General features: G+C 50.8%; 1 protein-coding gene across 2 annotated transcripts in view; it reads left to right on the top strand.

Moving 5' to 3' along the window:
* EFNA2 (ephrin A2) overlaps nucleotides 1-25,852 on the top strand; it is a 171,126-nt gene that overhangs the window by 123,459 nt on the left and 21,815 nt on the right. The window lies entirely within an intron of this gene.

Below are 25,852 nucleotides of genomic sequence, written 5' to 3'. Positions count from 1 at the left end.
ACACACACACACAGCATATTAACATCACACCCAGACAACTGAGTTTAGCTTCACACAGGAATAGGGATCTAGTTTTCTCCGCAACAGCCAGCTTGCTGTCCGGGGAGGGCAAGAGAGAAAAGGAGAAAGCGATTGGAAAATGAGCTTAAAAATGCACTCTGTGTGAAGTCCTTTCTCTGCCAGCTGCCGGGCGGCTGGGGGATTAATGGTGAGGATGGTCTTAGCATCCGCAAAACATTTGGTTTCCAAAATGGGGATCAGTTCTGTCGGCGCACTAGCCCTTGGGGGGGGGAACCTCTCCACTCATGAGTCTGCATTTTTTCTGCCCTTTTTTCCAGGGTGTTAAGATTTTGTTCCCGCAGCTTTGCTAGAGTCAAGGGTTCAGCTTTCGGCCCCCGGCTTCCTGGAAGTTAGATTCCTAGAACGAGGGAAAAGTGTATTTTTGTCTTTAATTTCTAAGTGCATCGTTCTGGATCCCCTGCGAACATTTCCACAGCCATGGCGGTGCCAGATTTACATATAAGCTAAACAAGCTATAGGGATGCGGGTGGCGCTGTGGGTTAAACCACAGAGCCTAGGACTTGCCCTTCAGAAGGTCGGCGGTTCGAATCCCCATGATGGGGTGAGCTCCCATTGCTCGGTCCCTGCTCCTGCCAACCTGGCAGTTCGAAAGCACATCAAAGTGCAAGTAGATAAATAGGTACCACTCTGGCGGGAAGGTAAACGGCGTTTCCGTGCGCTGCTCTGGTTCGCCAGAAGCGGCTTAGTCCTGCTGGCCACATGACCCGGAAGCTGTACGCCGGCTCCCTCGGCCAATAAAGCGAGATGAGCGCCGCAACCCCAGAGTCGGCCACAACTGGACCTAATGGTCAGGGGTCCCTTTACCTTTACCTTTAAACAAGCTATAGATTACGACCCAGCTCTCTCGAGGGCCCCCAAAAAAATTAAAGGGGAAAAAACCACTAGATGTACATTTCCAAAATATAAGATAAAAAACAAATAAAATAAAACTTACATACAGCAACAGTGTTTTGTGCTGCGTAGGCTCCTGTGATGTAAGTCATGGGCCCCGCCTGCTCCCTAAAATATCACTGCTTTGCTCCTTTCTATATACAGGGTGCCTACATTCTGCATGGACTGGTTGCATGGCAACATGCGCAAATGGCTTGAGATACCTATGAGGTCCATAAATTACCATATAGCACATAAAGGTAATGGTAAGTCCACTAGGTCCAGTCGTGGCCGACTCTGGGGTCCACCTCTTCCAGGGGCCGGCTGGGTGCCCTTTGGGAATCCCACAAGGGCGACTAGATTACAGGATAAAAAAAATTCCTTCCAGTAGCACCTTAAAGACCCACTAAGTTAGTTCTTGGTATGAGCTTTCGTGTGCATGCACACTTCTTCAGATACACTGAAACAGAAGTTGCCAGATCCTTCTATATAGTGAGAAGGTGGGGAGGGGTATTACTCAGAAGGGTGGTGGGAATGGGAGATTGGCAGATAGCTGAGATGGATTCTTATCTCATTATACATGACTAAGCTATTTCTCACCTTCTCACCCCTTGCCTTTTCCTGTAAGACCTATTACAGTCGTTAAGAGTCGTCAACAGGCTCATCTCAGCTATCTGCCAATCTCCCATTCCCACCACCCTTCCGAGTAATACCCCTCCCCACCTTCTCACTATATAGAAGGATCTGGCAACTTCTGTTTCAGTGTATCTGAAGAAGTGTGCATGCACACGAAAGCTCATACCAAGAACTAACTTAGTTGGTCTTTAAGGTGCTACTGGAAGGAATTTTTTTATTTTGACTATGGCAGACCAACACGGCTACCTATCTGTAACTAGATTACAGGAGCAACTCTCTGGCTTGCAAGTCCCAGCCGCTGGTATTCTTCCGAAGCATCCCTTGCCTCCGACAGAGGCGGCGAAACTGGAAGCCTCGCCCTCCACGACTTTGTCTAATCCTCTTTTAAAGCTGCCCGAGACAATCTTGTGGGCCCAAAAGCTTTTGCCACATTAAACCTGTCCATCTGTAAAGGGTCTTTGTTGCCTTTGAGACAGACGCAGTCCATCCCCCCACCCCTGGAATGCCTTAACCAAACCCAGCGCTTAAATCTCTTCTTCCTGAAAGCAGTGCACGTACGACCAGTGCCGTATTTACGTATAAGATAAACAAGCTATAGCTTAGGGCCCTGCTCTCTTGGGGGCCCCCAAAAAAATTTAAAGGAAAAAACCTGGATGTACATTTCCAAAATATGTGATAAAAAAACAAATAAAATAAAACTTACATACAGCAACAGTGTTTTGTGTTGTGTAGGCTCCTATGATGTAAGTCATGGGCCTCGCCTGCTCCCTCAAATATCCCTGGTTTGCTCCTTTCTATATATAGGGTGCCTACATTCTGCTTGGGACGCGGGTGGTGCTGTGGGTTAAACCACAGAGCCTAGGACTTGCCGATTAGAAGGTCGGCGGTTCGAATCCCCGCAATGACGGGGTGAGCTCCCATTGCTCTGCCAACCTTGCAGTTCGAAAGCACACCAGCGCAAGTAGATAAATAGGTACCGCTCCGGCGGGAAGGTAAACGGTGTTTCCGTGCCCTGCTCTGGTTCGCTAGAAGTGGCGTAGTCCTGCTGGCCACATGACCCGGAAGCTGTACGCCGGCTCCCTCGGCCAATAAAGCGAGATGAGCGCCGCAACCCCAGAGTCGGCCATGACTGGACCTAATGGTCAGGGGTCCCTTTACCTTTACCTTTACATTCTGCATGGACTGGTTGCATGGCCACATGTGCAAATGGCTTTTGATATGTGTTAGGTCCACAAATTACCACATAGCATATATTCAACACAAAAAAACAGCGACCATTTGTTGTTGACAAAGGACAGCTGGACATAGAAAGGGCCCCATTACCTTCAGGAACTTAGGGCCTCATCAAACCGAAATCCTGCTCTGCACACGATGGGGCTGTTTTAGGGCAAACTGATGCAATGGTTGTTTGAGGTGTGTAGTGGCCTATTTTGCAATGGCGCAATTTAGTGCTTCTGCGCATGCGCGAGCGGCGAACCCGGAAATAACCCATTCTGCTACTTCCAGGTTGCCGCGGGACGCAACTTGAAAAGACGTAACCTGAAGCGGACGCAACGTGAGGTATGACTGCAAAGCGATGGTTTTAAACAAAAACACAGGGAGATTCCTTGTAGCCAGTTGGCAGGAGCAAGCCAGAGTAAATGACACCATGCAAGTCAGAGATAAAAGGTAAAAGGGACCCCTGACCACTAGGTCCAGTCGCGACCGATTCTAGGCTTTTGGCGCTCATCTCGCTTTACTGGCCGAGGGAGCCGGCGTACAGCTTCCGGGTCATGTGGCCAGCAGGACTAAGCCGCTTCTGGCGAACCAGAGCAGCGCACGGAAATGCCGTTTACTTTCCCGCCGGAGCGGTACCTAATGATCTACTTGCACTTTGACGTGCTTTCAAACTGCTATGTTGGCAGGAGCAGGGACCGAGCAACGGGAGCTCACCCCATCACGGGGAATCGAACCACCCACCTTCTGATCGGCAAGTCCTAGGCTCTGTGGTTTAACCCACCCGCATCCCTAAAGTCAGAGATAACTCTTTATTAACAAGAACACTGTCTTCAGAGTTTCAGGCCTAAGGAGCACACCCCCTGTAGGTATTGCCCAACAGATCACTTGCTGAGACTGAATGTCCCTGCCACCCTGTCATCTGAGTCTCTACTTCTCTGGGGTTTTCCCCAAGCAATCAGAGACTGTGCCTTGGTGCAACTGACCTATCCTCTTCCCTTTTCATGCCTCTACTGGTTCTGGGGCACCAACAATTCCGCTTTCTGTAAACCAATATTTTCTTCAATCCTCAAACCCAGATTTCATAAGCTCGTTTGCGTTTTCATGTAAAAAGTCTGTGGGAGCTGAAGTTTGCGAAGGGTCCTGAGGGTTGTTAGCAGACCCCTCTATTCTCCTCCCAGAGAGTTTTAACAATCAATTCCTCTTCCCAAGGAACTTTGATGAGTTTGCGGGGTATCAGTACTGCCAATAAATCAACAGTGTTGTACAAGTTGCTCATCTTGTACCAAGGGAATTAGCTTGGGAGCATCGTAAGAGGGTGACGTTCTTACAAATCCGTCTCAATCCAGAGCTTGCAAGGTACAAGACTCACCTTTCGGGGTTCATCGCAAAAGTTCCTCTGCTCTCCCCGAAGGTCGTCAGTTACGAGGAGGGCAGCCCAGCGCGGACGCCATTATTATGGCAAAGTGTGAGCTGTTCCTTGAACCGTGGCCGAATTAAATCAAGCAGCCTTTGCAAACATAGAGCCATTTCAGAAGACATTTCAAACAATTTGGATGGGAGATGGGCTGTATTTATTTTCTCAGGGTATTAAAAAAAAAAGCAACAATAACCCAAGAAGAAGAATCTGAGGGTGTAGGTTTTGAATGAGGAGTCTCGAGAGATACCCGCTGCAACAGGAAATGTTCTTTTCTTTCTATCTATCTATCTATCTATCTATCTATACTGTATATATATAAGTTTCCAATATAAAACTATACAAAACAAAACATCCAGTTTATCACCAACATCTTTTTTTTGACTTCCATCAACATGTCTGATAATTCTCCATCTTAATCACTTCTTGCACATTTCTTAATTTAATATTGCGCTACAATAATATCTTAATTTACCTTTTTTTTAAAAACAATATTTCTACCATACATTCCCACAGAGCTTCCTGAAAGCTTACAAACGTTATCTGGTCATCCCATATAGTTTTAATATAATCTGTAAATTTAAACCAGTCTTCAGTGAATCTCTGGTCTCGTTGGTTCTGGATCCTTCCTGTTAATTTATCAAGTTCTGCGTATTCCATTAATTTCATTCTCCATTCTTCAATCGTAGGTAATTCTTCTTGTTTCCATTTTTGGGCCATTAGTATTCTTGTTGCCGTTACTGCGCATAAAAATAGCTTCCATTCTATCTTATTAATTTCATTTCCTATTATTCCTAAGAGAAATGCTTCTGGTTTCTTAACAAATGTATATTTCAACATCTTTTTTAACTCATTATATATCCTTTCCCAAAAGCATTTCACTTTTTTACACTCCCACCACATATGGTAAAATGTTCCTTCTTTTTCTTTACACTTCCAACATTTATTACTTACTTTATACATGTTTTTGACGTGCCTGCACCATCGGAAACCAACCGGAAGCTGCACCTTGGTTTCTGAATGTTTCAGAAGTTGGGCGGACATCCAGAACGGATTCCACTTGACGTCCGAAGCACGACTGAGCTATGTGGCAGCTAGCTCAGATTGCCTGGAATGACTTCGCATGCTGTCAAGCCATCAGCGTTCAAAAGTTCCCATGGCATAGGTAAAGGTAAAGGGTAAAGGGACCCCTGAACATTAGGTCCAGTCGCGGCTGACTCTGGGGTTGCGGCGCTCATCTCGCTTTACTGGCCGAGGGAGCCGGCGTACAGCTTCCAGGTCATGTGGCCAGCAGGACTAAGCCGCTTCTGGCGCACCAGAGCAGCGCACGAAAACGCCATTTACCTTCCCGCCGGATCGGTACCTATTGATCTACTTGCACTTTGACGTGCTTTCGAACTGCTAGGTTGGCAGGAGCAGGGACCGAGCAACGGGAGCTCACCCCGTCATTGCGGGGATTCGAACCGCCGACCTTCTGGTCAGCAAGCCCTAGGCTCTGTGGTTTAACTCACAGCGCCACCCGCGTCCTCTGCCATACCTGAGCTGCCACGGAGCTCAGCTCTGGGGTTCAAGCGATCCTTCCTATACATTAAATATGAGCTGGACAGCACTTCAGCACATATCCAAAGGGTCTGAAGTTACCGTATTTTTCGCTCTATAAGACGCACCAGACCACAAGACGCACCTAGTTTTTGGAGGAGGAAAACAAGAAAAAAAATATTCTGAATCTCAGAAGCCAGAACAGCAAGAGGGATCGCTGCACAGCGAAAGCAGCAATCCCTCTTGCTGTTCTGGCTTCTGGGATAGCTGCGCAGCCTGCATTCGCTCCATAAGACGCACACACATTTCCCCTTACTTTTTAGGAGGGATAAAGTGAGTCTTATAGAGCCAAAAATACGGTAGCTCGCAAACCGGCAAGCGAGGGCCAGCGGTTTCTGTTGGCTCTGTGCCCTCCTGTACCAGACAGAGATGACCTCAGCTGCCCATCTCAGCAGAGGTGGTTCCTGACGGGATTGATGGTGTAATTTAAGCGATCAATATTTAGAAAGCACTCTGCGATTCTCTCGGGCGGGGAAGCCGGGGGGGTTGGCATTATTTATTAACAACCAGGACACGCCGTTCACATCCAGCAGCGGGCACCTGGGTTTGAGAGTCGTGGCGTAGCTTCCGTGTTGGGTGGCACAGCCGCTCAGACCTGATGAAATATACCTGGAGTCGAGTGTGGATTTCATGTTCTTTATTCAGCTCATAGTGGTGAGGAATGGAAGTTCCCCCAAAATATCTGCTTTATATACATTATGTACACAATGGGTCGCATGTGATTGGCTAATTCTGGGATTCTCCTGTAGGCCAATCAGGTTGCGGATTCACTTCCACCTGGAGCTGGATTGGGTGGCTCCTGCGGACCAATCATATATCTGCATTGCTCTAGGACCAATCAGATTGCTGCATTCTGGACCCTATTGTTCTAGGACCAATCAGACTGCTGCATTCTGGACCCTATTGTTCTAGGACCAATCAGACTACTGCATTCTGGGTCCTATTGTTGTAGGACCAATCAGACTGCTGCATTCTGAATCCTATTGTTCTAGGACCAATCAGACTGCTGCATTTTGGATCCCATTCAACTCAGTACATGACACCCGACAACCATAGCAAGTTGAGAATCGGAGGAGACACGGTAGAAGTTTAAAAAATTCTTCGCGGCATGGAGGCCGTGCTCATGCGATGAAGCTGAACGTTAGAAGATGCCTTCTCAGTGGTGGCCCCCCGGTTTTGGAACTTGCCTCCTTCCGTGAGGCAGCTAGGGCCTATTTGTTTCAGTTTTTAGACTTGTGGAGTCGGGAGGGACCCCGACGGTCATCTAGTCTGACCTCATGCGAGGCGGGAATATTCAGCTTTCCCACGCGGGGCTCAAACCCGCAACCCTGGCTCTAACCAACTGAGCTCTCCAGGCTGCTTCTCTGCCTCCTGGCTGGAGACATGTCCTTGAGCTCTTCCTTGCCTGGATGGAGACTAGAAGAAGAAGAAGAGAAGAGTTTGGATTTGATATCCCGCCTTTCACTCCCCTTCAGGAGTCTCAAAGCGGCTAACATTCTCCTTTCCCTTCCTCCCCCACAACAAACACTCTGTGAGGTGAGTGGGGCTGAGAGACTTCAGAGAAGTGTGACTGGCCCAAGGTCACCCAGCAGCTGCAGGTGGAGGAGCAGGGAATCGAACCCGGTTCACCAGATTACGAGACTACTGCTCCTAACCACTACACCACACTGGCTCTCAATTTGTAGGGCAATTTGTTGTTGACAAAGGACTGCTGGACATAGAAAGGGCCCCCTTACCTTCAGTGGAGGGACATGGGTGGCGCTGTGGGTTAAACCACAGAGCCTAGGACTTGCTGATCAGAAGGTCGGCGGTTCGAATCCCCACCACAGGGTGAGCTCCCATTGTTCGGTCCCTGCTCCTGCCAACCTAGCAGTTCGAAAGCACGGCAGCGCAAGTAGATAAATAGGTACTGCTCTGGCGGGAAGGTAAACGGCGTTTCCATGCACTGCTCTGGTTCGCCAGAAGCGGCTTAGTCCTGCTGGCCACATGACCCGGAAGCTGGACGCCGGCTCCCTCGGCCAGTAAAGCAAGATGTGCGCCGTAACCCCAGAGTCGGTCACAACTGGACCTAATGGTCAGGGGTCCCTTTACCTTTTTACCTTCAGTAGCTGAGGGCCTCATCAAACCTAAATCCAGCCCTGGACAGGTGTGGGTGTGGGTGTGTGTATAGCAGCCGATTGTACAGAGGTGACGCTTGCCCCCATCGCCCCACCCCTCTTGCCTCTGGCTCCACACGCCTCAAGGTTGCCCAGAACGAAATGCAGCCCTCGGGATGGAATGAGCTTCCCTGCCCCTGCTATAGACGGCCACTGTGGTCCCCTTCCAATGTGTCACACGGGGACCACCCCACTACCTCCCCTCCAAAAAAACCACACAATTCTCTGCTCACACTTGAACCAGATGCGGTCTGGGGTTTGGTCTACATCACGGGTAGGCAAACTGAGGCCCGGGGGCCGGATCTGGACCAATCGCCTTCTAAATCCGGCCCACGGACGGTCCAGGAATCAGCGTGTTTTTACATTACAGTGGTACCTCCAATTAAGTATTTAATTCGTTCCGGAGGTCCGTTCTTGACCTGAAACTGTTCTTAGCCTGAAGCACCACTTTAGCTAAGGGGGCCTCCCGCTGCCGCCGGAGCACGATTTCTGTTCTCATCCTGAAGCAAAGTTCTTAACCCGAGGTACTATTTCTGGGTTAGCAGAGGCTGTAACCTGAAGCGTATGTAACCTGAAGTATGTAACCCGAGGTACCACTGTAGTTGAATGTGCCCTTTTATTTAAAATGCATCTCTGGGTTATTTGTGGGGCGTAGGAATTCATTCGTTCTTTTTTTCCAAAATATAGTCCGGCCCCCCACAAGGTCTGAGGGACAGTGGACTGGCCCCCTGCTGGAAAAGTTTGCTGACCCCTGGTCTACATCCATCAAGGGGAGAGGCCACCCCTAAGAAGCCCCTGCGCCCCTTCTTGACGGCTCTCGCGGTCGACCGAAAGGGACCGGAAAAAGGGGGGTCTAACTGGGCCGCGGAGAGTGTCATCATCGTGGAAAGGCGGTTGTGGGGGTAGAAATATAGATACAAAAATAAAAACCTTGGCAACAACCTGTGATTAGAGAGCACTTTGCACCAAAAAAAGAGAGAGAGATGGGGAAGGGGGGAAGAAATTGTCCTCCCCCCCCTTCCTTGCTCGTTTCAGCAACATAGATTTCGAACCATTTAACAGGCTTTAACAGCCGCTAATCGCCTTTGCCTCTGCCAAGCCCAGAAGCAAGGAGATGGGCACTGCCGCACCTTCGCCCATTTCCCTTTCCCTCCTTGACTCCGCCGTTTGGAAACTCTCCCTCCTCTTTCTCCCGCCTTGCAATTTGACCGTCGCTCTTCATTCTTTTCTCTCGGTTGGCTCCCAAAGGGGCAGCTGACGTCTGGAGCAGCTGAAAGCATAACTCGTGGGGGGGGAGAGCGCAATAAGTGCCTTGCAGGGGGACAACGCTTTCCCAGCTGGGCTTCGTGTTTCAAGCCAGCCTGAGTCAAACCAGTGTTGTCGACACAGGCAGGCAGCTGCTCTCGAGGGTTTTGCAGACGGGGGTCCTTCCTAGTCCTGCCCAGAGACGCCCCTGGGCATTGGACGTGGGAGCGTCTGCCTCCTAAGCGGAGCACAGAATCGTAGAATTGCAGCGCCAGGAGGGAACCCAAATCGACATCCAGTTCAACCCCCGAGGATTTTGATTGGCGTGACGAACGCCTGTCACACCCTTTTCCTTCGGGGTTCCAGACAGCCGTGCATTGTGGGGTGTTGGACCAGTACGTTTCCGAGCACAATTCAAAGTGTTGGTGCTGACCTTGAAAGCCCTAAACGGCCTCAAAGGCCCAGGAGACCTGAAGGAGCGTCTCCACCCCGGACACCGGGGTCCAGCTCTGAGGGCCTTCTGGCGGTTCCCTCCCTGTGAGAAGTGAGGTTGCAGGGATCCAGGCAGAGGGCCTTCTCGGTGGTGGCCCCTCTTATCAGATGTCAAGGAGATAAACGACTATCTGACTTTTAGAAGACATCTGAAGGCAGCCTTGTTTAGGGAAGGTTTCAATGTTTGACTTTTTATTGTGTTTTTAATATTCTGTTGGGAGCTGCCCAGAGTGGCTGGGGAATAAATAAATTGTTGTTGTGATGATGATGATGATAAGGCTCAGGGTCCCTCCCAACTCTTCTGTGATTCTATGATGCCAAACTCTGTCCCATTGGCCTTGCCCAACTGTCTGTCAACAGTCAATGGCTGATGGGCACAATGGGTTAGGAGGCGGCCTTTATTTTGGAACGAGGGCACCGGAAAATGGCTCCTTGGGCTGTTCCTTTTAGAGATCTGCTGTGCTCCAGCAAACCCCGGCCTGGCGAGGCCTCCGCCCTTCGCCTTAATAGCCCCCGCTCTGGATCCGAGCCCCTCGCGCTCACCACCTGCCCTCGCTAAAGGGAGCGCGGTTTTCTATATGTGTGTGTGTATTCCTTTTAGAGGCATGCGGCGGGAGGTGTGGGCATATGGAACGGACCTGACCTTCGCTGCCAAAAGAGATCTCTCAACTCCCCAAAGAGACGAGAAGCCTTGAATTTTTAATAACAATTAATGTACTCGGAGGGAGGGAGGAGGCGAGTTTGGGGCCGGGAGGCCAACGTAACCGGCGAGTCAGAGCTTGTGCATTAAGGCAGCAGTCTGGGGGTGCTGGTGGGTTTGGGGGGAAAAATCCCTATTAGCAGAAACAGGGTGTGTGTGGGTGTGTGCTGCCCCACATTGGTCCAGCTACAATTTTCGGGCTTGATTGTTGTTGTTGTTTAGTTGTGTCTCACTCTCTGTGACTCCATGGACCAGAGCACGCCAGGCCCTCCTGTCTTCCACTGCCTCCCGCAGTTTGGTCAGACTCATGCTGGTCACTTTGAGAACACTGTCCCACCATCTCGTCCCCCGTCATCCCCTTCTCCTTGTGCCCTCCATTTTTCCCAACATCAGGGTCTTTTCCAGGGAGTCTTCTCTTCTCCTGAGGTGGCCAAAGTCTTGGAGCCTCAGCTTCAGGATCTGTCCTTCCAGTGAGCGCTCAGGGCTGATTTCCTTCCGAATGGAGAGGTTTGGTCTTCTTGCAGTCCATGGGACTCTCCAGAGTCTCCTCCAGCACCAGAATTCAAAAGCATCCATTCTTCTTGATGGTCCAGCTCTCACTTCCATACATCACTACTGGGAAAACCATAGCTTTAACTATATGGGCATTACTGCAATGCATTATATGTGGGGCTTGGCTTTGAAGGAGCGGGTACGTTGCCTGGGGGTCCTCCTGGATCCTCTGCTGTCGTTTGAGGCTCAGGTGCTCTCGGTGGTGCTGAGCTCCTTCTGTCAGCTTTAGCTGGTGGCCCAGCTGTGCCCCTATCTGGGCCAGGACAACCTAACTTCCATCTTCTATGCTCTGGCAGCCTCTAGGTCAAATTACTGCAATGCAACAACAACAATAATGAGAATGGTGGACCAGTCTCCTGTAATGGGCTGGATGAGAGCCAACAGACTGAAGCTCAGTCCAGATTAGACTGAGGCTCTGTTAGTGGGGGGTTCCCTAGACCAGATGGCTGGCTCTTGGTGGGGTCACACTTCCCCTGAAAGAGCAGGTTCACAGCTGGATCCTTTGCTGTCGCTCGAGGCGCAGGTGGCCTCAGTGGCCCGGAGTGCCTTCCATCATCTTCGGCTGGTGGCCCAGCTACACCCTATCTGGACAGGGATGTCTTGTTGTCTATGCTCTGGTAACCTCGAGGTTAGATTACTGCAGTGCGTTCTATGTAGGGATGCCACTGCAGTGGCGTAGCGTGGGTTGTCAGCGCCCGGGGCAAGTAATTTGCGCCCCTAACCCGTGGATTTGCGCCCCCTAACCCTAACCCCCAGATGTTACGCCCGGTGCGGCCGGCCCCCCCTGCACCGCTAAGCCACTGTGCCACTGAAGACGGAAACTTCAGCCGGTGCAGAATCCAGCGGCCAGGTCGCTCATCGGACTGCAAGATGGTTTGAGCCTATTACACCGATCCTGGTCCAACTGCACTGGTTAAGGTAAAGGTAAAGGGACCCCTGACCATTAGGTCCAGTCGTGACCGACTCTGGGGTTGCAGCGCTCATCTCGCTTTACTGGACGAGGGAGCCGATGGACAGCTTCCGGGTCATGTGGTCAGCAGGACTAAGCCGCTTCTGGCAAACCAGAGCAGCGCACGGAAACGCCGTTTACCTTCCCGCCGGAGCAGTACCTATTTATCTACTTGCACTTTGATGTGCTTTCGAACTGCTAGGTTGCCAACATCTACATGAAGCCACTGGGAGAGATCACCAGGGGGTTTGGGCTGGGTGTTCACCAGTATGCGGATGATACCCAGCTCTACCTCTCTTTCACATCAGAACCAGTGAAGGCGGTGAAGGTTCTGCGTGAGTGCCTGGAGGCAGTTGGAGGATGGATGGTGGCTAACAGATTGAGGTTGAATCCTGACAAGACAGAAGTCCTGTTTTGGGGGGACAGGGGGCGGGCTGGTGTGGAGGATTCCCTGGTCCTGAATAGGGTCACTGTGCCCCTGAAGGACCAGGTGCGCAGCCTGGGGGTCATTTTGGACTCCCAGCTGTCCATGGAGGCGCAGGTCAATTCTGTGTCCAGGGCGGCTGTCTCCCAGCTCTATCTGGTTCACAGACTGAGACCCTCCCTGCCCACAGACTGTCTTGCCAGAGTGGTGCATGCTCCGGTTCTCTCCTGCTTGGACTACTGCCATGCGCTCTACGTGGGGCTACCTTTGAAGGATTTGCTGCGGTATAATGCCGTAACGGCAGAGCCAAAGCTCAGAAAACTCTGCCCAAGGAAGCTTCCTTTTACACCTGTCCTTCATTTGTGTATCATAAGGACTGTGACCAGAAGGGACGCAGGTGGCGCTGTGGGTTAAACCACAGAGCCTAGGGCTTGCCGATCAGAAGGTCGGCGGCTCAAATCCCCATGACGGGGTGAGCTCCTGTTGCTCAGTCCCTGCTCCTGCCAACCTAGCAGTTCGAAAGCACGTCAAAGTGCAAGTAGATAAATAGGTACCAGTCTGGCGGGAAGGTAAAGGCGTTTCCGTGCACTGCTCTGGTTCACATGCTGGCCACATGACCCGGAAGCTGTACGCCGGCTCCCTCGGCCAATAAAGCGAGATGAATGCCGCAACCCCAGAGTCGGTCACGACTGGACCTAACGGACAGGGGTCCCTTTACCTTTAAGGACCGGGACCTAGTTTTGCTGCTGCCAGCCTGTGCAGACAACACCAAGCCGGGTGGATCAGCTACCTGGCTTTGCAATCAGGTCAGATTTCCGTGTTGCTGGGGCTGCTTTGCATGCCAGGATTATCGCAGACCTGGTGGCTCTCCCCCCCCATTCCCCACACCATCACCGAGAGGATAAGGACACGTCCGAGTCATTCTGCCTCGCTCCATCCCAGCCCAGGAGCAACATCAATTGCTATTCAGGCCTTCCAGCACCCCAGGAAACTGCGAGATAATTATTTCTAGCTCTTTCCAACAGTGAAGGTGTAATTACCATAGCCTCAACAGCTCAGGCTAAACGCTCGTGAAAATGGAAATATATATATATATATACACACACACACACCATCAACAAGCAAAGAATCACCGGGGTTGTAATCTCTCTGCGGGTCGGACTCCGGCAATGGAAGGAGACTCTAATTGTTTTCGAGGACTGAGGCAACCAGCAGATTCCACACGCACCGAAAAGTCGCGGCTGCAAGGCCCCTTTTCACCCCAAAGCGTGAGGCTTTCCACGAGACCAAGAGCATGGGTAGGCAAACTAAGGCGTGGGGGCCAAATCTGGCCCAATCGCCTTCTAAATCCGGCCCGCAGACAGTCCGGGAACCAGCGTGTTTTTACATGAGTAGAATGTGTCCTTTTATTTAAAATGCATCTCTGGGTTATATGTGGGGCATAGGGATTCGTTCACTTTTTTTTCAAAATATAGGCCGCCAAGGCCATATAACACCGGTCTTGAAAGACCTACATTGGCTCCCAGTACATTTCCGAGCACAATTCAGAGTGTTGGTGCTGACCTTTAAAACCTTAAACGGCCTTGGTCCAGTATATCTGAAGGAGCGTCTCCACCCCCATCGTTCTACCCGGACACTGAGGTCCAGCGTTGAGGGCCTTCTGGCGGTTCCCTCCCTGCGAGAAGCCAAGTTACAGGGAACCAAGCAGAGGGCCTTCTCGGTGGTGGCACCCTCCCTGTGGAACACCCTCCCACCAGATGTCAAAGAGCCTGGCCTGCTCTGGTCCAGGGGGTCACGAAGACTCGGACACAACTAAACAACAACAACAACACTCAGATGTTTAGGCAGCTGGTGAAAGTTTTGATCTGTTTTTCGTTATTTCGACTTTACGAAAGTCTAAAATTATCGTTGTTAATTTTCCTTATTGGTTTTTTTATTTTTTTTATTTTGGCAACCCATTCTGCAGATTTTGGGTGGATTTTTTTAAAAAAAATACAATCAAAGGGTGTATGAATTTTACTCTGGTTTTTTCCCACAAATGTTATTTCCAACATTTTTTCCCCAACTCGTTATATATCGTTTCCCAGAATGCTTTTGTTACCTCGCACGTCCGCCGCTAAGTTCCCACTTTTCTGGGCTTTATCGTGAGCTATCGGAGACTGGGCCTGCATGAAGCTAACATCTCCTCCGACCTTTTCCTGCCTCTCCTGGTGCTGGGAGACCAGGATGAAGAAGAGTCTGTTGCAACAAGAGGGAGACACACCCTGGCTCCCTCACCTCCTTCTTCTTTGGCGATCCCTCGTAGCTGAGTAAGATTGTCTTCCATAAACTCGGTCTTAACTATAGCTGTCAACTTACAGATTTGAAAATAAGGGACCAGCAGCCAAAATAAGGGATTTTCCAAGCACAGGTATGTTCAACTTCTGAGCCCCTCCGAGCCAAAGGCAGAAAGCCCAGCCAGCAGCCAAACGAAGCCTCAAGCTGTGGTTCCCACAGCGCAGCAACCCAGCAAAGGGGATGCAGCAAGGGAAACCACCGTCACCTCTCTGCTGGGAAGCGCTGAGCAAAGGCAAGTCCCCAGGCAACGCGGCCGATTTGATCGGCACAAGGCATGCAAGCTCCACACCCCCAGTCGTTCTTAGACTCCTTATTGGGTGAGCAACGCAGCCAAGCAACACAGTTGGAGCCTCCCTCCTCCCTGGCCGGCAGGGAGGGAGGGAGAGGAGCTGCTTCCTGTGAAACCCGGGAAATTTAAGGGACATCGTCAATAAGGGACAGCAGCGGGACTCCTCTCTGTCTCCTGGTCCCCCTCCTCTCCTGCCTCTGATTCTGGACTGCTCTCTGACACAGACTCTCCCCGCTCATAAAGCCCAGTTACCTCTTCCGTTTCTGACAGCAGGAGCTGGGACGGAGCAACGGGAGCTCACCCCGTCGCAGGGATTCGAACCGCCGACCTTTTGATCGGCAAGCCCAAGAGGCTCAGTGGTTTAGACCACAGCACCACCCACGTCCCTTAGACAAGCCATGACATCTAGCAAAACAAGCCATTTCTGAATCAGCAATGTTATGCAGGAGGATTCTACGGCCCAGAAGGAACCCCTGGCTTTCTAGGAACAGAAATCCTAGAATGAGTCAGAGCCGAGTTGGGATTTTAAAATTATTTTATTTTTAGAAAGATGTTCTGAATGCTCCTCGTCACCGGTAGCCGAACCCTTGCAGCAGCCAGGAAGACGTTTTCCTCCTCACTTTCCATGCCGTCTCTGTCTCCTGCCCTGCTGTGGCTCCATCTTGTTGTGTCTGACGGGATTTTGCGCCTTATTATTTTATTTTATTTTGCACAAAGACAGCAAATTAGCGCCACGCGACGAGGAGACTGTTGAAGCCCCTCTCCTTTTAATTACAGCGGTTTGACTGTCCCGCCGAGGGAATTACAGCAGCCCAGTGGGGACCTTGCCAGGTGGCGCCTTTTTAAAACTCTGTTGACATTTTACGAAGGGAATGGCTTTAAACGATGGCAAATTAACAGGCGTCTCGCCAGAGCTGGCTGCGTGCGCTGTCTGCGAAGAGAAGCCCCGGTTCCCCCCAGTGAAATGGTCAGTGAAATGGGTCCCCCAAAGGGATTTTGTCCTTAAAGTGGCAAACCGGATGCCCTAAAGTGAAGCCCCCAAGCAAGACTCAGGCACGAGAGCAACAACAACAACAACAATTTATTATTTATACCTCGCCCATCTGGCTGGGCTTCCCCAGCCACTCTGGGCAGCTTCCAACAAAATATTAAAATACAGTAAAGCATCGAACATTAAAAGCTTCCCTAAACGTGGGTGGCGCTGTGGGTTAAGCCACAGAGCCTAGGACTTGCCGATCAGAAGGTCGGCGGTTCGAATCCCCACAATGGGGTGAGCTCCAGTTGCTCGGCCCCAGCTCCTGCCAACCTAGTAGTTTGAAAGCACGTCAAAGTGCAAGTAGATAAATAGGTACCACTCCGGCGGGAAGGTAAACGGCGTTTCCGTGCACTGCTCTGGTTTGCCAGAAGCGGCTTAGTCATGCTGGCCACATGACCCGGAAGCTGTACGCCGGCTCCCTCGGCCAGTAAAGTGAGATGAGCGCCGCAACCCCAGAGTCAGTCCAGTAGTGGCCGTTTACCTTCCTGCCGGAGCGGTACCTATTTATCTACTTGCACTTTGACGTGCTTTCGAAGTGCTATGTTGGCAGGAGCAGGGACCGAGCAATGGGAGCTCACCCCGTCATTGTGGGGATTCGAACTGCCGACCTTCTGATCGGCAAGTCCTAGCCTCTGTGGTTTAACCCACAGCGCCACCTGCGTCCCTTGAGACTCCTTAGGGTAGTGATAAAGCAGGATATCAAATCCAAACTCTTCTTCGTCCCATTTTTAAGTCCAGAATAGAGCAGTTGCTTTGGAAGGCGATAATCAGGCATCCGCACAACATGACCAGTCCAACGAAGTTGACGTTGAGGAATCATCGCTTCAACACTGGTGATCTTTGCTTCTTCCAGTACACTGGCATTGGTAGAGTAGCCATCATCAGCCCCGAATTTGCCTGTGCAACATCTAATTTCCCATCAACAGTGTTTGCTGGCCCCGCGAAGGACGAGGCAAGAGGAAGGGATGTCTCAGGTGGACTCAGCCAGCTTTGATTTTGGGGTTCTGCCGCGTGTCACTTATCCTTCAAACGCGTAAACATTATCCGTCATCCTGTTCCCTCAAGAGACCCGCCACATCCTTCCTTTTTGTTATTGAGGGGGGCAACTCCTATTGCCTGCTTGCTCGTTCCTCTAGTATTTTGCCTTTAATGCAAATCAATTAATTCTCTTCCAAGGGAAAGGGGGGAAGAGAGAGAGTTGTGCTGCGGTTTCTGATGTTGGCCACATTTACATGGAGGGCAGCGGAGGTGTTTTGTCTCCGAGACTGGAGAGCCGGTCTTCTGTGTGAAGGGTTGGCGGTGAGCGGGAGGGGCGTTCATTTTGCATTTTTCAAAAGTTACCTTGCCGGGGGCCAGAGTTACCACAACAGATACAGGGAGATGGAGGGGCGCAGGATACACCCGGACCTTTTGCATTAATTAGTTTGTTTCGCCCTGTGATCGCAGGACTTACGGCACGAGTAATGAGATGTGCAGGCGCTTAAAGGCTCCTTGGAAAAACTCACACTGTGACGATCGCGGGCCAGAGTCTTTTATTATTGCTACTTCAACCTTAAACAAACACCTTACTGATCTGCGCTGGATTAGTATAGGTTTCTCATGTGCATATTATATATAGTGTTTGTTTGCCTAAAATCTATACACCGCTTGATTCTAGATGCCCTTTTAAATATAGGAGGGGAAATGATTGCTTTGCCGTTGTTCCTGTTCCTACTATGTATTTTGTGGTTTTGATATTGTAATTTTATGTAGCCATCTGCCCTAAGATCTGCAGATGAAGAGCGGTATACCACTTTTACTAATCACAATAATACAGTGGTGCCTCGGTTCTTGATTGCCTCCGTTTTTCAGAACTTGAATGTGTGGCGTGGCTCCCGTTTGAGCGCAAGAAGCTCTTGCAACCAACGGGAAGCTGCACCTCGGTTTAGAAACGTTTCGGAAGACGAATGGGCTCCCGGGACGGGTGACGTTCGAGAATCAAGGTACCACCTGTAAGTGCTCTGGGCGGCTCCCAACAGATTAAAAACAGAATAAAAGCTGTCGTCTAGAGCAGTGGAAAACAAGCTTGTTCCATCCTCCGTTTGAAAGCCCTTCATATATCAGAACATGGCTATTATCTCAGTCCTCCCTTCTCCAGGCTAAACTTCTCCTTCAACCTTTCTTGTAGGGCTTGGTTTCCAGAACTTTTAACATCTTGGGTGCTGTCCTCTGTACACTTTCCATCTTGTCCATACCTTTCTTAATATGGGGTGTCCAGAACTGGAGACAAGACTCCAGGTGGATTACACCCGCATTGGCCATGCTATCTGTTGGCACTGCTGAGAGTTGGGACCCCCCCCCCAACAACAGCTGGCGGGGGGACAGGCATCGCCCTTCTTTGATACACCACATTTCTTGTGAAACTCCATGTTTGAATCACTCAAGTAAAACAGAGTACAGTAGAACCTCGGTTTTTGAACGTAATCCGTTCCGGAAGACCATTCGACTTCCGAAACATTCAAAAACTGAGGTGCAAAGCGCTGTCTGCAATTTCAATGGAGACAAAAACCTCAGCGGAAGCCGTTCGACTTCCAAGGCACATCCGAAAACAAAAACAGTTACCGTATTTTTTGCTCTATAAGACTCACTTTTCCCCTCCTAAAAAGTAAGGGGAAATGTGTGTGTGCGTCTTATGGAGCGAATGCAGGCTGCGCAGCTATCCCAGAAGCCAGAACAACAAGAGGGATTGCTGCTTTCACTGCGCAGCGATCCCTCTTGCTGTTCTGGCTTCTGGGATAGCTGCGCAGCCTGCATTCGCTCCTTGGAAAACAGAAACGTTTCGCTTCCGAGACGCTCGGAAAACCAAGTTTCTACTGCATCTGAATACCGTGGCAGCAACAATTTGTAGTGAAATGTGCAGTGCCGTCACATTGCCAACAATCAATGGTTCTTCTAGAACAGAGGTGGGCAGAGCTATTGGCCCTGGGGGGCTGAGTATGGTGGTTGGGGGCACACAGGTGTGCCACGAGCTCACGGGCACCTCTCTCCCCCCCCCATCCCAAGAAATTAAAACCTGTGGAACTGGCCCTGAAATGAGCATAACCAACATATTGCAAACTGTTTGATGGGAGAGACGGTGTTTCTGGGACCTTGCAGAGCTGTCAAGGCCTGTCAAGGATGGAAGCCGGGTGCCCAGGGAATTTTAAGCCGCTAGTCCTCATGGTTGAGAGACAGATGCTTGACATTTCCGAAGGCAGAACGGAGGAAGGGAGAAGGGTGGAGAGCCTGTTCCCGTCTCCCCGTGATTAGCAGAAAGCCAGACAACTTGTGTGAAAGCGGAGGGGAAGAAGTGGCGGGATAAATTATGCAAAGCAAGTGAAATCATGCAGATTTGCTTCGTTCTCATTAAATAAATTAATTTAATCAAAGTAATTGCGCCCATTTGCTTAATAGCTTTCAGATGAGCCCTGTCGCCTTAGCAGAGCATGGCAAGAGTCCCCTTGGATCAGGCCAGGATCCCACCTAGGCCCACTTCCGAATTCTCCGCGGAGCCCCTCATCAGATGCCCCCTAGGAAGCCAAGAAGGGCTTTTGGTGTCTATTTGTGATAGACTGCTCCTGTACGAGGAGGTTCCATTTAACTCTCCTGAGTTAACTCGCCTTGGTTCCCAAACGCTGAAAACCCGGAAGTAAGTGTTCTGGTTTTCGAACGTTTTTTGGAAGCTGAACGTCCAATGTGGCTGTCGGCTATTGTTTCCGGGGCGCCTGCCCCAATCAGAAGCTGTGCCTTGGTTTCCGAACATTTCAGAAGTCAATCAGACTTCCAAAATGGATTAAGTCTGGCGCTTTTGTTTTTGCTATTTATTTTGCATTTTTTGTTTTTGAGGCGTTTTCGGTTCATTTGCTTTTGTGACTGTGTGGAACCCAGTTCATCTACTGATTGTCTGGTTGTGTGACTGCGGAAATGGATAAAAGCCCCCCTGCAAACAATGAGTATCATCAGTGCAGGTATGAAAAATATATGGTTTTAATTTTTATCATCTACAATACTGTCTTTATTTATTTTATAGAACAGCACACTGGTTATTGCTTTCGTTTTATGGATCAGCGGTCTCGTTAGATAGTAAAATTCATGTCGAATTGCTGTTTTAGGGGTTGTTTTTAAAAGTCTGGAACGGATTAATGCGTTTTGCATTGCTTTCTATGGGAAAGCGAGCCTTGGTTTCGGAACGCTTTGGTTTTGGAACGGATTAAGTTTGAGAACCAAGAAAACCTTTATTACCTTACATGACCGGCACACATGATAAAAGGTACCTTTCAGAAAGGGATCTTTATTTGGGCTCATAACAGATACACCATCGTCCCCAAGTCTCAGGATTCAGCTGTGCAGGAGCTTTGAGAGCAGGGCCAGAACTTCAGGACTGGAGATAAGCAAGGAAGCTGTCCCAATGAGTTTCTTCCACCCTGCCAGCCAAGATGTGGGAATGTTGGGGTTGCAAATGCCGGCCTCATCGGAGGCAGGCAGGACTAGAGGAGCTGCAAATGCCGGCCTGATCCAAACAGCCTCTTCACATGCTCCGGACATTTCTGAATGCCAGCAGCTGGAACCCACAGGAGGGGAGAGCCGCTCTCGCACTCAGGTCCTCCTCGTGACCTTCTCATTAGAGCAGCCTTTCTCAACCTGTGGGTCCCCAGATGTTGTTGGACTACAACTCCCATCATTCCCAGCTAGCAAGGCCAGAGCTCAGGGGTGATGGGAGTTGTAGTTATGGTGCTGGAGGAGACTCTTGAGAGTCCCATGGACTGCAAGAAGATCCAACCTCTCCATTCTGAAGGAAATCAGCCCTGAGTGCTCACTGGAAGGACAGATCCTGAAGCCGAGACTCCTTCATGAGAGTCCACCTCATGAGAAGAGAAGACTCCCTGGAAAAGACCCTGATGTTAGGAAAGATGGAGGGCACAAGGATAAGCGGATGACAGAGGACGAGATGGTGGGACAGTGTTCTTGAAGCTACCAGCATGAGTTTGACCAAACTGCGGGAGGCAGTGGAAGACAGGAGTGCCTGGCGTGCTCTGGTCCAGGGGGTCATGAAGAGGCGGACATGACTAAATGACTAAACAACAACATCTGGGGACCTGCAGGTTGAGAACCGCTTCATTGGAGCATCAAACTCTCCGCTGCGAGAGCAGGAAACTGGTCCAGATCAGCGCCTGGCCTGATCCAGCTCTTCTGAGGTTCTTTGCTTGCAATTGCAAAGAGGAGTAGATGGTCCTGGGCGGCTTGTAAGAAGAAGAAGAGGAGGAGGAGGAGGAGGAGGAGGAGGAGGAGGAGGAGGAAGAAGAAGAAGAAGAAGAAGAAGAGGAGGAGGAGGAGGAGGAGTTTGGATTTGATATCCCGCTTTATCACTACCTGAAGGAGTCTCAAAGCGGCTAACATTCTCCTTTCCCTTCCTCCCCCACAACAAACACTCTGTGAGGTGAGTGGGGCTGAGAGACTTCAGAGAAGTGTGACTAGAATCATAGAATCATAGAGTTGGAAGAGACCACAAGGGCCATCGAGTCCAACCCCCTGCCAAGCAGGAAACACCATCAGAGCACTCCTGACATATGGTTGTCAAGCCTCTGCTTAAAGACCTCCAAAGGAGGAGACTCCACCACACTCCTTGGCAGCAAATTCCACTGTCCAACAGCCCAAGGTCACCCAGCAGCTGCATGTGGAGGAGCAGGGAAGCGAACCCAGTTCACCAGATTACGAGTCCACTGCTCTTAACCACTACACCACACTGACTCTCTCTTGTTAGTGGCCCTGGGTGTGAGTCCTGGGCAGACGCTCGCCTGTGCCGACCTGTGTATTCTGTACCTGCACCGGAAGGGATTGGTCTCTTGTCCCATCTGTTCCAAACACGCATTGAGAGAGCGAGAGAAAGAGGCTGTGAAATGTAGGTTGCCGCAGCGGAGAGGCGGTCCTCTCTGACGAAGCCCCTCAGAGCTCGGAGACCTTTCAAGAGCTCCTGATGAGTGGGACCCTAATGGCGAAGCGCGTGGTTGAAGGAGACCTAGCTGGGCCCGTTCCCCCCGGAGAGAGATAAACGCCATAGAGTGCTCTCCGGCAGTCTTGAGTAATGATATCATTAGCAGGTGGAAGCTGGGAGAGCATTGAGCTTGAGAGTCTGGAGAGAGAGGAGGGGGGGGATAGCTAGAGAAAACCAGAGATGCTCGCTCTCAACTCATAATGCAGATTTGAGGACAGGATCGACAGCTTTCCAGGTGGAACTCCAGCCTGCGTCGCACACAGGCTGGGATTTTGGGTGGGTTGGGATAATAACGCTCGCCCTAGTGGGAAACCAGCGCACAGGATGCGAGCGCAAGGACCTGGCAGCTCCTTTGGTTTGCAGAATCATCAAATTGTTGAGTTGGGAGGCGCCCTCAGGATCGGTCCAGTATACTTGAAGGAGCGTCTCCACCTCCATCGTTCTGCCCGGACACCTGGGTCCATCTCCTGAGGGCCTTCTGGCGGTTCCCTCCCTGCGAGAAGCCAAGTTACAGGGAACCAGGCAGAGGGCCTTCTTGGTGGTGGCGCCCGCCCTGTGGAACGCCCTCCCACCAGATGTCAAGGAGATAAACAACTACCAGACTTTTAGAAGACGTCTGAAGGCAGCCCTGTTTAGGGAAGCTTTTAATGTTTGACGGACTATTGTATTTTAATACAGTGGTATCTCGGGTTAAGAACTTAATTCGTTCAGGAGGTCCGTTCTTAACCTGAAACTGTTCTTAACCCAAAGCACCACTTTAGCTAATGGGGCGTCCTGCTGCTGCCGCGCCACTGGAGGACGATTTCTGTTCTCAACCTGAAGTAAAGTTCTTAACCTGAAGCACTATTTCTGGGTTAGCGGAGTCTGTAACCTGAAGCGTATGTAACCTGAAGCGTATGTAACCCGAGGTACCACTGTACAGTGGTACCTCGGCTTAAGTACTTAATTCTTTCCAGAGGTCTGTTCTTAACCTGAAACTGTTCTTAACCTGAAGCACCCTTTAGCTAATGTGGCCTCCCGCTGCCGCCACACGATTTCTGTTCTCATCCTGAAGCAAAGTTCTTAACCCGAGGTACTATTTCTGGGTTAGCGGAGTCTGTAACCTGAAGCATCTGTAACCTGAAGTGTCTGTAACCCAAGGTACCACTGTATTCCTTTGGAAGCTGCCCAGATTGGCTGGGGAAACCCTGCCAGATGGGTGGGGTATAAATAATAAATTCTTCTTCCTCTTCCTCTTCCTCTTCCTCTTCCTCTTCCTCTTCCTCTTCCTCTTCTTCCTTTTCTTCTTCCTTGGTTCCCAACCAAACCACAATTCTCCCCCAAGAGTCACCGGCTTCGCAGAACCAAGAGCTGTCCTCTCCTCTCGCGGCCTCTTCCGTCCGCCCGCCTGCTCACTCCTGCACCCGCCGCGGTTTGCATTACGCACCCAGCAGTGCGCTCTCGTCTTGTAGGTGGGCCACAGATCTGGGGGGAAGCGGCCCCGCCCTCCCATGCTCAATTGCCACTTCTCGGCTCAGTGGGAAGCTGCTGGCTGCGGCCATCTCCATTTAAATGGAGATGTGGTCACGTCTTCCGCTGGGCAACGAAACGGCTCATGGAGAGTTATAGATCTGTTTGGATGTATGTATGCATTGCGAAAGGTAATGCGTTTCCGCTTCTAGATGCTGGGAGGCAGGGGGGTGGAGGGTCAGAGAACCCCTGGGGGGCACAGAGTCTTATCCCCTCTCCATTGGCACACAGGAATGAGAAACTTTCGGGGGAGGAAGGTATGCAAACCTTGGAACCACACAGGATTCCATTTTTCCAAGGCTGCGATCCCATCTTCATGTATAATATTTTTTTATTGAGTTTTACACTGCACATTCAAATTCAAGCATTAAACATCACCATCGGCATTTAAAGGTAAAGGGACCCCTGACCACTAGGTCCAGTCGTGACCGACTCTGGGGTTGCGGCGCTCATCTCGCTTTACCTGCCGAGGGAGCCGGCGTACAGCTTCCGGGTCATGTGGCCAGCAGGACTAAGCCGTTTCTGGCGAACCAGAGCAGCGCACGGAAACGCCGTTTACCTTCCCACCAGAGTGGTACCTATTTATCTACTTGCACTTGACGTGCTAGGTTGGCAGGAGCAGGGACTGAGCAACGGGAGCTCACCCCGTCGTTGCGGGGATTCGAACCGTCGACCTTCTGATCGGCAAGTCCTAGGCTCTGTGGTTTAACCCACAGCGCCACCCACGTCCCACACCATCAGCATTTAGGGGTCTCTGAATCCTTAGACTCTCCCTCTCTTCCTGGTTTCTGATCTTCCCGGTCATTTTTGCCATTTCAGCATTTCAGCGGGTGGTGTTGTGGGTTAAACCACAGAGCCTAGGACTTGCCGATCAGAAGGTCGGAGGTTCGAATCCCCGCAATGACGGGGTGAGCTCCTGTTGCTCGGTTCCTGCTCCTGCCAACCTAGCAGTTCGAAAGCACGTCAAAGTGCAAGTAGATCAATATGTACCGCTCCAGTGGGAAGGTAAACGGCGTTTCTGTGCGCTGCTCTGGTTCGCCAGAAGCGGCTTAGTTCTGCTGGCCACATGACCCGGAAGCTGTACGCCCACAGCGCCACCCGCATCCATTTCCACTTAAGAGCCGGGAAATCCATATTTGAAACGTCGCCGTGGCAGAGAAATTCACAGCTGCTGGTGCCCTGAGGCTCAAGCACCCCAGAGCCACCGGCCTTCTTGCAATTCCTACTGCCGACAGCCAGACAGCTCTGTCGATTAGAGCACGGTGAAGGCAACGCCAAGTTTGCAGGTTCGGCAGCTGCAAATTCTTGGGTTGGACTAGATGATCCTTGGAGGGCCCTTCCAGATCTAAGATTCCGCACAAGATCTATGAAACAGCTCTGCCTCTTGCGGAGAAGCCCCGAGTGCCTGAAACGTCCACGTAGTCGGCCTAATCTTACCTCTTCCCATTACCTTTTTACAAGATTAAACAGAGCACCTCTTAAAATTAATAAAGTGGCAACAGTAGGTGATTAGTAAAGTAGTGTGCGGGGGGGGGGAATCGTTTTCGGCGCCCCCTCAGGTGTTGCATTCACAGGCCAGCTCTAGCTAGCTCTCTCTCTCTCTTATATATATATGTATTTTGCATTTTTTGAGACAGATTATCTGGGAGATTAGGGGCTTAGTCAAAGCAGGGAAATCAGGCGATGGTATCTCAGATTCGGAAGGGGGTGCACCGGGCTCCTTAAGACACCATAACTAATTGCTTTCTGAGACTGCAGTCTCTTCCCCCCCTTCTTTGGCCGATCTCGTCTAATGCCCCCCCCCAGCTTCTTCCCACCTTCTGCGTCCTGAGGACTGTCGTCCCTGAAAAAGACGTTGCCTGGATGAACCCCATATTATCCTCCTTCGCACCCTCCAATAGACTCTGTTCCCATAGATCGAGGGGTGGGGGGGTCTGTATCCCTAGGGGGGGCCTGAGTATGGCACTTGGCTTAATTTCATGTGGGTGGGAAGGAGACGAGGGGGAATTAAGACGGAAAGCGTGGCTGGAAGAGAGGGGGCAAAGCAGGGGGCGGAAAAGACAGAGAGGGGGGATGGCAAGAAGAGAAGGGTGAAGGGGGTGGCAGGATAAAAGAGGAAGAAAGGAGGAGGCAGGGAGAGGATTTAAGGGGGAACAGTGACAAAAAATAAGGTAAAAAAGCTAAAGGTAAAGGACCCCTGGATGGTTAAGTCGTATCAAAGGCGACTATGGGGTTGCGGCACTCATCTCGCTTTCAGGATGAGGGAGCCGGCATTTGTCTGCAGACAGCTTTCCGGGTCATGTGGCCAGCAGGACTGAACTGCTTTTGGCGCATG

Source organism: Podarcis vaucheri, assembly GCF_965113315.1.
Source record: "Podarcis vaucheri genome assembly, chromosome: 18".
Classification (NCBI taxonomy): domain Eukaryota; kingdom Metazoa; phylum Chordata; class Lepidosauria; order Squamata; family Lacertidae; genus Podarcis; species Podarcis vaucheri.
This window is presented reverse-complemented; position numbering and strand designations above follow the sequence as displayed.